General features: G+C 41.0%; 1 pseudogene; it reads right to left on the bottom strand.

Annotated features, from left to right (window-relative positions):
• Window positions 1-8,776: 8,776 nt before the first annotated feature.
• Window positions 8,777-9,269, bottom strand: LOC132513361 (large ribosomal subunit protein uL14-like; annotated as a pseudogene).
• Between the last annotated feature and the right edge of the window lie 6,587 nt (window positions 9,270-15,856).

The raw sequence follows: 15,856 nt of genomic DNA, 5'->3' as shown, positions 1-15,856 counted from the left end.
GTGTCTATGGGAGTGAATATGTCAGTAATTATTTTGGAATTATGAAAAAATATAATAGAAGAAATAATAATTTTTAGTGCTTCTATCAGATTTCTTTTACAAGATTGGTTGGGGCAGGGTCTTTATGGAACCATTGAGAGGGCTGTTGGCATCCATACTGGAGAAGATCCACCTCTCTTCCAACCCAGAGTATGGTGAGGGTGTGGGTGGAGGGACACCTTCAAACTGTGCTGGTGGGAGCATACTTGGTACAAGATCCATTTGGATACATGTTTCAGAAGCTTTCAAGATGTGCATGCTCTTTGACCCAGAAATTCCTCTTGTAGAAATTTATCATTAGGAGATAATCAAATAATCAGCTTGTACAAGGCTGTGCATCTGCACCTTTTTGAAGAGTGAAAAATTGTGAATGACCCAAGTGTCTTGAAATAGGCACTTGGCTAAGAAATTAAGGTATGTCTACACATTGAGACATTATGCAGCTCTTGAAAATGTTGATGGGCAACTACAACTATAATAAACCAGGACTTTTTGCATAATTTACTGAAAGGAAACGGATGAATTCAGGCTAAGCGGGCCTGTTAATAGCATTTCAGGGCACTAGAGCAAAAGTATAAATGGAGGTTCACATATTTATGTCTGAATATTTGGAATATAAATAAAATTTTAAAATAAATATTACTTAAAGCCATAAATATAAGTATAAATGTTTGAAATTTTAAATTTCATTAATCGTTTTGAAAGTAAAGCTGTTCTCAATTCTAGCGTTTGATGGTCACCAACTTTCCAGTGGAAAAAATGATGTCATACTTGTGGTGAATTCTGCAATCTGCTGCCCTAATCCTCCTTCATGAATAAAGAGTTTATTATTTCAGTTGCTAGGAGTGCTGCCAGCAGACAGCCCTCAGCTGTCAGCCCTCATCGGGAATTGCCTCAGCTAGAAAGCCACCTCCCCCAAGGTCATAACTCCTTTCTGGGGTACTTCACATTCAATGACTGATCTACATGGCCTTCTTGCCCCAAATGGGACAGCTTAACTTCTCCCTCTGTCCAATCCTGCTTCCTTCTTTTCCTTTTCACAGGTTTTAATCCTAAGAGCATTCCCTAATAAAAGCCCTTCATGCTGAACCCTGTCTCTGAGTCTGCTCTCCAGGAAGCCATCCTACAATAGTTGGTACAAGAAGAGGTTCAGAAAAGCATACACTGTGATGAAATTTAGGAGATGGATCATCTGCTGCCCAGCTGCCAATGAGGACCCCATCATTTGTGGTAGGTGGAGTAGATAGACATGTGGAACAGGTAGCAGAGGAGTTAGAGCTTTCACTGGAGTTGAACTAGAATGGCATTCATGGAAGGGAATACATTAACTGGTGCCATGTGGTAGGCATTTGAGAAATATGTGAGGTATATTAAATATAAGGAAGTCCAGAAAATTGGGTGGCTATTGCTCAGCTTGATGGACCTCTAGGAAAAGATAATGAAAAGCTGAATTAAATTAGTCAACAATTTAAGCTCTGTGTGAAAGCCAGAGGGTTTCATTCACAGCATATAAAGAGGTCCTCATCTTTTTCAGGTAGAGAGGAGAGAAATCTGAGGACCAAGCCCAGGACTTATTGAAACAAGCTTCAAAGAAAGTTAAAATCTAAACCAAGACAAGTCTGCTATGCCAAGACCAGGGCCCTGGTTAGGAAGGAATGTGACCCTGACACATGGAATAGGGACATCTGGATTGATGTCCCTAAAAGTCTTATATCCTCAGATTTCCCTGAGCTCCTTGAGCGTTCAGAAGTGTCCCACTCCTTCCTATTAAGCGTTAGTGCTTCACCTTGCTTGAACATGCAGAGCCCTTTCCCTTGTAAGGGAAATGTGTGTTTCCCACAGAATCTGCCCCCACCTCCCATCCTGGCCACTGGGCCTATGTCTAGGGTTAAGTTACATAACTTCATTGGTGGTGTTCTGGGCCTAATAAGGAAGGAAAGGGAATATCTCAAGAAGGAGCTGCAGGACCTAGCCAGCATGTTCTAGCAGGTGCTGAGGGAGTAAGCATGGGACTGAATTCTGAGGGCCTTGATCAGGGGAGCTAGAATATAAAATTGAATAAGGGAGTATTAATTGATTAGAGAGTTCTCTGCCAAGATACAGGATTTAACATCCTGGAAAAGATCCCAGGAGATCAATGTGAACTCACTATTAGAATGGCTCCTCAAAGAATAGAAAAAAACCAATGGCCCACATTGAGGTATAAAGGCCAGAGTTGCCACTGCAGGTGGTGGGAGAAGGGATTAAAGGCTCAGGGAAGTGGGAATAGAATAAATATATTATAAAACCAGAAAGCCCTCCAGAGGACTATGTTATGGAGGAGGACCCAAAGGGCACACCATTTGCTAAAGCTATAAGGAATGCACTGGTTAAAGGGTTACCAGCATCACTGAGAAGTTCAGTGGTGGCTTACCTCTGCAGACCAGGGCTCAGAGTAGGGGAGGGTATTATAGGATGAAGATCACTGATAGAAATGGTGATGCCACTGAAACAATAGAGACAGGATAACTGTGCTCAATTGTCAGAAGTCAGGTAGGTGCAAATACCATAATGCACCACAGGGTCAGAGTAATAGGCCGGGAGGCCTGATCTGCAGAGAGCTTTGGAGAGGGTTAATAGAACACAGTGCTCCTCCTGGTAGATAGATGGTTAAGAGGTAGTTAATAGAATGTGGGTGGTCAATATAACACATTGTCCTAGGGAAAATAAGCGTCCAACAATTTGTATTCGATCTGTACAATCAAAAAAAAATCAAAGATACTCAGAAGTCTGAGGGAAGGTGCCTCAATAAGTCACACTCTCCTGCTCAGCTTTGGCCTTAAGTCAGTTTTTGATCCAGAGAGCACTGTTTGAAGGAGTGGGGTACCCAGGACTGATTCCTCCAGTCCTTCCATTTACGAAGGTAACTGTGTGCTGGGGAAAGAGGAATACCCAAACATTTTGAGGGCTGATGGACCCTGGTTGTGAGTTGCTATTGATACCCAGAGACCTAACGTATCATCTTGCCTCACCCCTGTTAGAATAGGGGCAGATGGAAACCAGAAATTATATAAGCTCCTAGTCTATGTTGGGTTTATAGTGGCTCCACTGGGTCTGCAGACTCACTCAATGGTTATTTTTCTGGTGTTTGAATATAAAATTGGAATAGACATTATGATAGTTGGTACAAGCCCCATATTGGTTCCTTGGCATGTGGAGTCAGAGCTATTTGTAGATGAGGCCAAGTGGAAGCTTTGAAATTGCTGTCCTCTTCCTTGGCAAAGATGGTAAATGAAAACATATAGATAGCATCTTGGAGAGGATGGCTGAAGTTAGTGCCACCTAAAGACCTAAAGAATGCTGGGATGTGGTCCCCATCATATCTCCATTTAATGCATCAGTTTGGACCCCTGAAAAATGTGGACAGAGTCTGGTAGATGACAGTAGACTACTGTAAACTCGACCAAGTAGTGGCACAAGGGCAGTTGCCATGTCAGATACGATATCTTTGCTAGAACAGGATGACATGGCCTTAGGTACCTAGTACAGTAATCAGCTACTGATTTGGAAAATATTTTTTTTCCTATCCCTATCAGAATGGAACATCATAAAAGTTCACATTCACATAGAATGACAACAGTATACATTTATAGTTTTTCCTCAAGACTCTACTAACTCTCCTGTCCTCTGTCATGGTATATAGTATGAAGAGATCTGGACCATCTGAATATGACACTAGTCCACTGTGTTGATGACATCATGCTAGTTGGACCAAATGGCTAAGAAGTGGGTAACACGTTGGAGGCCTTGGTAAGACATGTGTACTCCTGAGGATGGGAGATAAACCCTACAAAGATCTAGGGGCTGGCTGCATTAAGTACAGTTTTTAGGGGTTGAATGGTCTGGGGCATGCCAGGAGATTCCCTATAAAAGTACAGTACAAATTATTGCATTTTCCACCTTCCTCATGAAGAAGGAAGCTCAATGTCTTGTAGGCTTTATTGGGTTCTGGAAGCAGCACATTTCACATCTGGAATTACTGTTTTGACCCACATATTGGGTAACACGAAAAGCTGCCAACTTTGAGTGGGGCCTAGAACAAAAGAAGGCCTTATAGCAGGTCTAGGCCATGGTTTCAAGCAGTTCTGCCACTTGGACCATGAAATCAGTAGACTCTAAGGTATTAGAGATATCTGTGTTGGTGGAAGATGCCATGTGGAGTTTTTGGTAAGCCCCAATGGGAAGGTCACAACTTAGACCAGAACTTAGATTCTGGAACAAAGTCATGCCACATGCAGTGGATTATTATATATCTTTTAAAAACAGCTCCTGATATGCTACTGTGTCCTGGTAGATATGGAATACATGGTCATAGGACATCAAATGACCATGCAACTGACCATACAACCAGAACTGCCCATTATGAACTGAGTTTTGTCAGATCCTCCAAGATATAAGTGTGGGCAGGCCCAGCAACAAGATGGAAGTTTTACACGTAGGATCAAGCACAAGCAGGACTGGAGGGTATAAGCACCTGCACAATCAGCTAGAGCAGATCCTCCACGATATCCACCACTGTTGCGCTAGCACCTTTCACACTCCTTACACCTGTGCCTCATGGGGGATCTTTTTTGACAAGCTGACTGAGAAGGAAAAACCCCAGCCTTATGTATAGATTGGTGGGCTTGGTATGTGGGTATCATCAAGGATAGCAACTCCAGCCTGAGAAACCCATGATGATCAGGAGTGAGGGTCTGGATCATACCACCAGGCAAACCACCAAGACCCTAAGAGTGATTGGGATCTGTAATTGATAGTGGAAGAGAGGGATGGTCATTTTCAGCTTTGAGACCAGCTGCAGTGTTGGGGGCTATAGTTTAAGTTTCCCCTAGGAAGAGAGGCCTACCAGACCCCTGGAAGAGCTGATCCTGGAACTTATATAAAGCAGATCTGAGAGGCACAAAGGGTGGACTGTGGTGGATACTGCAATGCCCTGCCCAGAGTTCCCTTTAGCAATAAAGGCCTTATTTCTTCAGTTGTTAAGAATGTTGCCATCAGAGAGCCCTTGGATGCCAGCCGCATTCAGGCATCTCATCAGCTGAGAATTGTCTTGTTCAAGATCACACCCTATTCTCAGAGTGTCCCACATCCAATGGCTCACTGATGCTGTGTATAAAGGCCTGGTCCTCTTGCCCCTACTTGAGATAGCTTCGAAGTTTCATCCTAAGTTCAGAATTCCCTACAGTGTATGCTGAGGCATTCTACTGATAGTGCACTGACATTTGATTTCTTCCTCTTTTCATTCCTGTTTATTTTCTCCCTTTTCTTCCATAAATGTTTATCCCAGGAGCTCTCCCCAATAAACCTCCTATACTAATCTTTGTCTCATAATCTGTTTACTGGGGATCCAATCTGTGACAACGATTCATGCGTGTTTCTCTCTCTCCATACATCCCCAAATCAAGAGTCATATCTGTTGTTTAATATTGTGAAATATTCTTTAGCCTATATATGCAACTGTTGCAAATATTGCATTAATTTTTTATTACTTTGGAACCACAAACCAGAAAATAAATATAAACAAGAAAATGGACACTACTGGGAAATTAAAGTTTGTTAAGCAAAAATCTATGGCATTCATGTATCTGAGAAGAAGGCTCTGACAAGGTAGCTTGTTTTTTTCTCTTCCCTGAGTGGTTCACTGCTAGAATCTTCCCTTTAGTCTGAAATAATGTCTATTTCTTATGTCAGCAGTGGCACAATCCACAAATCTTCATGGCATTTGGACACAGTTGCCTTTTGTTTAAAGGAGACAGGGAAACAGATGTGGAGAAGCATTTTCCTGGAGCCAGAACAGTGTTAGTCAAAGTACAGATGTTTAGGCCTATAAGTTGCACTGTACCAACAATGAGCACCAGATCCCATGTAACACAGGCACCCTTGTGTTCTTTAATAAGTGTGTGTGTGTGTGTGTGTGTGTGTGTGTGTGTGTGTGTGTGAGTGATATGCAGGACCCTTCAAAGCATGGGGTTTAGGGTGGCCCTCATCCCCAGTTCTAGGGGCAGCAATGAGGCTAAGATAGCAGTGGATAACATTCCTAGATGTTTTGGAAAGTTAAGTGGTCTTATAGCCAGTTCTGGGTCTGACTGTGGCACCGGGTCCCCAGATTCTTACTCTAGTGTTGTTGTTATAGCATACTCAGGGATAAGGGGTTGGTTTAAGGTTTTGGGTACAGTGGCCTTGCTGGGTCATGCACATATGAAGTATAATTTAACATCACTTTTTGAAGATGAAAATTCAGTCCTTCTTATAGGGGAAAAAGGCCTATTTCTGGGAAACACATGAACTAATTGGCCCTGAAGGCAGTGTGGTATAGGAGAAAGAGTACGGTCTGGAGTATGGAATGAAGGAGGAAGGGTATTAACATTTCTCTTCTCTTTCTCTTTTTCAAACATGAAGGAGTAGAATTGGGAGAGGAAGGGAATGAATCTGGTTTGAATTCTTTGAATTTGAGGTCCTTTTGGGACTTTCAAGTGGAGATGCTCAGTTTTCATTTGAAAAGTATGGATATAGAGCACAGAAGAAAGGTCTGACTACCGATATGTATTGTAGATGATAACTGAAGCCAAGGAGTGAGTCAGGTAGCCCCAGCAAGGGGTACAGACTGAAAAACTGAGAGCAGAATGCTGAGGAAGCTCTATATGTGTGAGACTTTGGCAAGCAGGAATGCAGAACTGAAACCAAGTGTACAGCTTCCGATCTATATTACAATGCATACCTCTATACATTCTTTTTTTCCATTTTAAGAAAATTGTGGTAAAATACAGAAAACGTTTACCATCTTCACCAGTTTTAAGTGTACAGTTCATTGACATTTAGTACATTCACATTGTTGCATAACCATCACCACCATCCATCTCTAAAACTCTTTCCATCTTCCCAAACTGAAATTCTATACCCGTTAAACAATAACTCCCCATTAAGGTGGATGGACCTAGAGTCTGTCATACGGAATGAAGTTAAGTCAGAAAGAGAAGAACAAATACCGTGTGCTAACACATATGTATGGAATCTAAAAAACAAAAAAACAAAAAACAAAAAACAAATGATTCTGAAGAACCTAGGGGCAGGACAGGAATAAAGACACAGACGTAGAGAATGGACTTGAGGACACGGGGAGGGGGAAGGGTGAGGTGGGATGGAGTTAGAGAGTAGCACTGACATGTATACACTACCAAACGTAAAATAGATAGCTAGTGGGAAGCAGCTGCATTGCACAAGGAGATCAGCTCGGTGCTTTGTGACCACATAGAGGGGTGGGATAGGGAGGGTAGGAGGGAGACGCAAGAGGGAGGGGATATATGTATACATATAGCTGATTCACTTTGTTATACAGCAGAAACTAACACAACATTGTAAAGCAATTATACTCCAATAAAGATGTTTAAAAAAAATAACTCCCCATTATCCCATCCCCCTGGCAACCACCATTCTACTGTCTGTCTATGAATTTGATTACTTGAGGTACCTCATTTAAGTGGAGTCGTTCAGTATTTGCCCTTTTATGACTGGCTTCTTTCTTTCTTCTTCTTTTTTTTTTTTGGCCACGCCACGCAGCATGTGGGATCTTAGTTCCCTAAGCAGGGATCAAACCCATGCCCCTTGCAGTCAAAGCGCAGAGTCTTAACCACTGGCCTGCCAGGAATGTCCCTATGACTGGCTTATTTCATTGAGGATAATGTCTCTGTATTAGTCTGCTTGGGCTGCTGAAACAAAATACCACAGACTGGGTGGCTTGAAAAACAGAAATTTATTTTCTCACAGTTCTGGAGCCTGGGAAGTCCAAGATTAGGTGCTGGTAAACTTAGTTTCTGTGAGAGCTTTCCTCTTGGCTTGTAGACAGCCACCTTCTCACTATGACCTCACATGGCCTTTTCTTGGTGCATGTGTGTGGAGAGAGAGTGAGTGAGCTTTCTGATATCTCTTTTTATAAGGACACTAATCCTATAGGATCAGGGATCCACCCTTATGGACTCATTTAACCTTAATTATTTCCTTAGAGGACCTATCTCTAAATACAGCCATACTGGGGGTAAGGCCTTCAACATATGAATTTGGAGGGGACACACATTCAGCCCATAACAGTCTTTAAGTTTTCTGTACACGTTTGGAGTCCTGGTTTTTTAAAAGGTAATTTTTATAGTTATAGAGTACCATAAGGTTTATAACAGCAACAATAAAAATCTATCAGAACTTTGCTTCATCCTTCCCCATCCCACATTTCTCCTCCTCAGAGAGAATCACTTTCAAATCTTATAACTATTTCTTCTGGTATCACTACATATTTCTAAATAATCTGTTTATACTTTTATTTCTTGACTTTTAATTTTTACACATCAGCTATGATTTTCTGCAATGAAAAGATTATCTTTTTTTAATCCCTTGCAGCTCTGACAATCTTATTCCTTTTTTAAAAATTAATCAATTAATTTATGGCTGAGTTGGGTCTTGGTTGCTGCACGTGGGCTTTCTCTAGTTGCAGCGCTCGGGCTCTAGGCACATGGGTTTCAGTAGTTGCAGCACGCGGGTTCAATAGTGGTGGCACACGGGCTTAGCTGCTCTGCAGCATGTGGGATCTTCCTGGACCAGGGCTTGAACCTGTGTCCCCTGCATTGGCAGGTGGATTCTTTTTTTTTTTTTTTGCACTGGGTAGTTTTATTTTACAGAGGGGGTAAGGGTTAGGTGGTGTCAAGAAGAGTGACATGGAGCAAATAATTTTTATTATCATTTTTTTCTTTTACAAATACACTGAAGAATCATGCAATGCTGCCAGCATTGGATGCAATCCTGGGCCACAAGTCTGCACATTCCTTTGCAACTGGTCCTGTGATGGCAGAACTTTTCATCTCGCCTTTATTGTTTACTATGACCCCTGCGTTATCTTCAAAAATATCTTCAAAAAAATATCTTCACCATTTTTTCTCCAGTGTGACTTTCGTTGTCGAATTACCACTGCTGGATGTACCTTCTTTCTGAGCTCTGCTTTGCCTTTCTTGACTATGGCCATCACCATGTCACCCACACCAGCAGCAGGAAGTCTATTCAGTCGTCCCTTGATCCCCTTCACAGAGATGATATACAGATTTTTGGCTCCTGTGTTGTCAGCACAGTTGATCACGGCTCCAACCGGAAGACCCAAGGAAATCCGGAATCTCGCACCAGAGGACCCACCACGTCCTCGCTTCGACATCTTGAAATGCTGGAAAGGGACAAAAAGGAACGGCAGGTGGATTCTTAACCACTGCACCACCAGGGAAGCCCAAGATTCAGTTATCTTAAACCTCCCATCCCATATACACACTTCTCCCACAGTTTCCCACTATATTGTTATTACATCACTATATATATATATATATATATATATATATATATATATATATATATATAGGCGGTACGCGGGCCTCTCATGGGTGCGGCCTCTCCCTCTGCGGAACACAGGCTCCAGATGCGTAGGCCCAGTGGCCACAGGCCCAGCCGCTCCGCAGCACGTGGGATCCTCCCAGACCGGGGCACGAACCCGCGTCCCCTGCATCGGCAGGCGGACTCTCAACCACTGTGTCACCAGGGAAGCCCTACATCACTATATTTTACTAAATCAATATTCTATGTTTATTTTATGGCTACATAAATATTATTCACAGCTGAGCCATGAGAAAGAGTAGTTAAGAACATAAACTCTGCCAGTAGGTAACTTGGCTTCAAATCTTGGTTTTGTCACTTAATAGCTATGTGATCTTGGGCAAATCTCTTCTCTTCTTTCTACCTCACTTTCCCCATATTTAGAATGGGAATAAAAATACCTATTTTATTGAATTCCTGTGATGATTAAAAGATTAATACTCAGAGTAGTACTTGGCACATAGTAATTGGCATATATCATATATTATTGTTATGCCTTGTATAAATTTTTATTTTCCCTTCAATTATATCTGGTTTTGCTTCATGTAGTTTGGAGTTTTATCATTAGGTGCATGTATGTTTACAATTGTTAAATCTTCTTGATGGATTGACCCTCTCATCAATATAAATGGCCCTTCTTTGTTTCTAATAACAATGCTTGTCTTGAGGCCTAATTTTTCTGATATTAGTATAACCATTCCAGGTCCCTTTTGTTTACTGTTTGCATGGTACATCTTTTCTAACTTTTTATTTACAACCTATTTGTATCTGTGATTCTGAATATCTTTTGTAGACAGTATATTTTCATGGATATTTTTTAAATTGATTCTGCCAATCTCTGCCTTTAAATTGTTTTATCTATTTACATTTAATGCAATCACTGATAAAGTAGAATTATTATCTGCCAGTTTGCTATTTGTTTTCTATATGTCTTATGTCTTTTTTGTTCCTCTATCCCTCCACTATTACCTTCTTTTATGTTAAATAGGTATTTACTAGTGTACCATTTTCATTCCCTCGTCATTTCTTTTACTGTATTTTAAAATGTATTTTCTTAGTGGTTACCCTGGGGATTACAATTAATAGCTTGACTTATAAAAATCAAGTTCAGGTCAATACCAACTCAATTTCAAATCTTTGCTCCTAATGTCTCCATTCCCTCCCCACTCCTTTGCATTGTTATTATACAACTCACATATTTATACATTATATATATATCAACATAGATTTATTCATATTCCTTTATGAAGTAGTCTTTTAAATCAGATAGAAGAAAAAATAGTTACAACAAAATACATTTATACTGCCTTTCTTGTTTACCTGTGTAGCTGTTATATGTATTTTAATTTTTTGTTGAGAACTGGACATTTTAGGTAACATATTATTAGCAACTCTGGATACTGATCCTCCTCCCAATGGTTGTTGTTGTTTGCTGTCATTTGTTTATTGTTTGTTGAGTTGGTGGGACTAATTCTGTGGAGTTTATTTCCTCCCATAGTGTACACCTCTGTTTTCCCAGCTCAGACCTTTCCCCCTTATTTTTATCTTTTAGCTTGTCTACCTGGGTTTTGCCCCTGGGTTAGCATAAGTCACTTATTGGTCAAAGGTTGTGCTTAAGCCCAATTAGATATTTACCTTTTGCCATTGGATATATGTGTAGCTTGGAGGCTGCTCTTACATTTCAGTGAGTTTACATATTTTGCCCCTAACTCATTCAAACTGGGACTACTAGCTCAGAAGTTCCTTCTCTGATTGCTCCTGAAAAGGCATAGCCTTGGGCATTCACACATTGTTCCAGACTGCCAAGGATGACTGTGATTTTATTTTTAATCTTGGCTTTTTAGGATTCGTCCCTGGGTCAGAGTAACTTATGGTTCATTCAGTGCTTGGTCAGAGGTTGTGTTTAAGCTCCTTGAGCCAGTAAGGCTTTTGCCTGGTGTTTATGGGTTTGTGTGTGGCTTGGGGAATCCCCTTTCAATGGAAAGAAAAAACACACTATGTAAGAGCTGTGAGTTAAGTTTTATTCAGGGTTTTCCTGAGGACTGATCCCAGGAAACAGCCTCTCAGTAGCTCTGAGAGGACAACTCCGAAGAGGTAGGGGGAGAAGTCAGTATATATATGATTTTGACTAGGGAATAAATGCAGTCAAGCATTCATCTCAGTAAAAGGTTACTGCTTGTCATGAGGAATAGGTATCTCAGTTAATGATTTTAGTGCTTTTTTATGTATGGGAAGATGTAAGAATCTGGGTTAATTGAACATTTTCCTGAGATATATCTATCTAAGGTGCTATCTAAGGGCCCTGTTTTTCCAAAGTACAAAGTGCCTCATCCTGTTTTTCATCCTGAATTCTTTTTAGGCTGTACTGTTGGTCAGCAACTGCAGTGGTTTATGACTTAATCCTTGTAGAAACAAGTAATGAGCAACATTCTTTGTTTTACACCCTTCAAGCCTGTTCCATGCCTTTCCATGAAGCCTAGCATATGCACACAGTCTTCCTGACCCTTACAATTGTGTATGATCCCAGGAGGGCTCTTATTGGTTGTCTCTTTCCCTGGTTTTCTTCAATAAACTTGTGACTCTTCTGACATTTTTCTTGTGTTAGTGCTACCAGCCTCTTCTTAATTATCTTCCACCATGATCTCCGTTGTTTTTGACAATGCCTGTAGGCATGGAATTTTCTACTACCTTTTCAAAATTAAGTCAGTTCCCTCAGGCAGAGCTGCAGAGTTCTTCATCCTTATATCCCGCCTTTTCTCCTGGGAAGAGCCTCAATCACTGCACCAGAGCTGAAGGCAGGGACCTCATTTTACCTGAGTGACACTCCTGGTCTGTGAGATGGTGCTGGGAAGGGGTGACAGCTCCTGATCTTGGCTTTCCCCTCCTGGGATAGAAAAAATATTTGAGAAAATGATTGTTTAAAATTTTCCAGATTTGTTGAAAGTCGTAAATTTACAGATTCAAGAGACTTAATGAATCCCAAACAGGATAAATTCAAAGAAAACCATGCGTAGACACATCTTACCAAACTGCTGAAGACCAAAAGTAAAGAAAAATACCTTGAAAGTAGCTAGAAAAAAATAACACATTATCTGTAGGGGAACAACAATTTGAAAGATTGTGGTTTTCTTATCACAAACAATGAAGGCTAAAAGACATTGGAACAATATCTTTAGAGTGTTGAAAGAAAATAATTGCCAACACACAATTCCATATTCAGCAAAAATATCCTTCAGGAATGGAAATGAAAATAAAGATGTTATCAGATGAAGGAAAACCAAGAGAATTTTCTGCCAGCAGAAAATGCTTTACAAGAAATGTTAAAAGATGCTCTTCAGGCTAATGGGAAATGATACCAGAGGGAAATCTAGAATTCAGGAATGAAGGAGAAGCAATAGAAATGGTAAATATCTGGGTAAATATAGAAGACTTTCTCTTCTGTTCTTTAAAACAACAACAACAACAACAGCAACATTGTATTGGTTTCCTATTGATGCTGTAACAAATTACCGCAAACTCAATGGCGTAAAACAAGGCAAATTTATTATCTTATAGTTCTGGAGGTCAGAAGTCAAAAATGGGTTGACAGAGCTGTGTTCCTTCTGGATGCTGTAGTGGAGAATCTGTTTCCTTGTCTTTTCCAGCCTTTAGAGACTGCCTGCATTCGTTGGCCCATCACCCCACATCATTCTGACCTCTGATTCTATCACCACATCTTCTTTGACTCTTCTGCCTCTCTTTCCCTTTGTTAGATTAGCATCAATGTTATGGAGGTTATGCATGGGCTCAACAATATGGACTTCCACTCATCAAGGCTGATCTTTTACTAACACTGCTGAATACCCAACCTGACAACAAAATAAGATGAAGATGAATCATTCAATACAATAAGACATTATTTCCTGGGGTACTAGTCAGCCCCATGGTGGTAAGATTATTATATAGGACACCTTTTATCACAGTGAGAACAGAAATTTTTCTTCATGGAAATAACTACATATTCCAGACACACATTTGCTTTCTTTGCTTACAATGATTCTGTCAGTGCCACCGTCCGTGGACTTCCAGAATGTCTTAATTATCATCAGGGTATCCCATACAACATTGTCTCTGACCAGGGAACTCATTTAATGATAAATGAAGTACAATAATGGAGTCATATCCAAATATTCACTAGTCTTTATCACTTACTCCATCATGCAGAAGCAGCTTGCCTGATAGGAAAGTAAATGACTTACTGAAGGCTTAGTTATGAGATCACCTGTTCCGGGTTGACAGTGCTGTGCTATAAGACTACAATAGTTGCTTCAAAAACAGTGACCAAAATATAGTGCTATTTCCCTCATAGTAAGAATACACAGGTCTGGAAATGAAGGTGGAGGAGGGAGTGGTCCCTTTCACTATTATACCAATTAACCCAATAAAGACTTATTTTGTTTTGTCTCCACAACCTTGGGCTCAGCAGGTTTGGAGGTTCTATTTTTCCAAGGAATGAATGCTGCTATCAAGGAATAAAGCCATGGTTCCATTAAACTGAAAGCTGAAACTGCACCCTGGCCATTTTGGTCTCCTCATGCTATTGAATTGATAAGCAGAGACAGGGACTATTGTACTGTCTGGAGTAATTAAATCCTATCACCAAGGGGAAACAGGGTTGCTGCTATACAATGAGAACAAGGAGAAGTATGCTTGGAGCCCAGGGATAGTCACTGGGACACCACTTAATACTCGTTTGCCCAATAGTCCTGTTCAATGGGAAAGTGCAGATATCCCATAAAGACAGGACTGAAGGTTAGGATCACTACATCAGGGAAAGAACTCTGACCACCTAAAGGGAGTATGAAGTGAACAGTGGAAGAATGAAGTTATGATTATTGATTTTGGCCTCATGAACAGCTACAGAGGGGAAAGGTAGCAGCTAGATGTATCTTTGTAATTTACTATTTTCCCCTTCTTTTCTCTAATATATGAAAAATACTGGAGATCGTTGTAATAAATTAGGTTTCAGGTGGAGAATATGAATTAGCATTACTCCATGACAGTACATTGGCTGAAGGGATTTTTGTCCCTGCCTCCCTGTTGGAGATGAGAGTTTCTTCATTGGAATAAAGGACAAGAATGGATGCTGAGTGATAAGAGTATAACCAAGTAGGACCCTATGGGGTCTTCCCAGGGCAGATATCCCCCATGTCCTCTGCCTGCCTCTTGTTTGTAGAAAACCTTTAGCCTCCTAGGCCTTCCCCAAGTTCCAAAGAATAAACTTAATCAGAAAAGTGAGAAAATGCAGAAACAAAGGAAAACGGTCAAGCAAGACAAAATAATAGTAGTTTAGCCATTAAACAAAGTCAAGGACCTTTAGTTCTTTCTCAAGGGCTGTAGATAATATTCTGAGCCATATTCTTTGAGCTATTTTGCAGATACTGAACCCCCACCCCCAGGTGGAAGAAGTTAATTTTGACCACAAGTACATAGATCCCAGACCAGCTGATGATGTTGACTTCTGATTACCTCACCACCAACAAATCAGAAGAATGTCCATGAGCTGATCATACACCCCACAACCATCTCCCTGACCCTGTCTTAAAAAAACCTTTCCATAAAAGCCATTGGGGAATTTGGGGTCTTTTGAGCTTTAGCTGCCTGTACTGTTTGCTTTGTGTCCTGCAGTAATAAATGCTGCACTTTCCTTCACCACAACCCAGTGGCAGTAGATTGGCTTTACTGCATGAGGGCAAGCTGACACAAGTTTGATTTGGTAAAAATTTTGGAGACTCAGATGGGATGGCAGTCCCAAGTGGGCATCTCGCCCAGGGCATATTGGCCCCTGGCTGGTGGTGGTTCTTGGATCGGTGGTGGTTACTGGTAGTGATGGGCCAAGACTTCATCTCCTGCCATAAGGTACCTTCTTTATAGCTATAGCTCTCACTAGGCTCCATTTTTTTTAAAAAAGCTCTTGCCATTTTAGGCCCAGGGTAACAGCTTCCTGCTATTGCTAGTCTCTGGGTACCTCAAAATCCCTAATTTGGTCTCTTAACCTTGCATATATCTCTTTGAGTAGTCCCTACATTCGAGTTTCTTGAACCAGCTCAGTTGGATTCTTTTTCCTGTTGGGAATCTGTATGATAAAATGTGCTGATGTAAGGCCTAGATCTATTGCAGCTATTTTGGTTCCATCAGAGTGGCCAGCTCAAGAATGAAGCTTATATGTAAGGAAGGACATAGCAGAGAGACTATTAATCAAATTGTACTTGAGGGACTTCCCTGGAGGCGCAGTGGTTAAGAATCCACCTGCCAATGCGGGGGACATGGGTTCGTTCCCTGGTCTGGGAAGATCCCACATGCCGCAGAGCAACTAAGCCTGTGTGCCACAACTACTGAA

Source organism: Lagenorhynchus albirostris, chromosome X, assembly GCF_949774975.1.
Source record: "Lagenorhynchus albirostris chromosome X, mLagAlb1.1, whole genome shotgun sequence".
In the NCBI taxonomy this organism is placed as follows: Eukaryota; Metazoa; Chordata; class Mammalia; order Artiodactyla; family Delphinidae; genus Lagenorhynchus; species Lagenorhynchus albirostris.
Note: the sequence above shows the minus strand (reverse complement) of the source record. Positions and strands in the feature narration are given on the sequence as shown.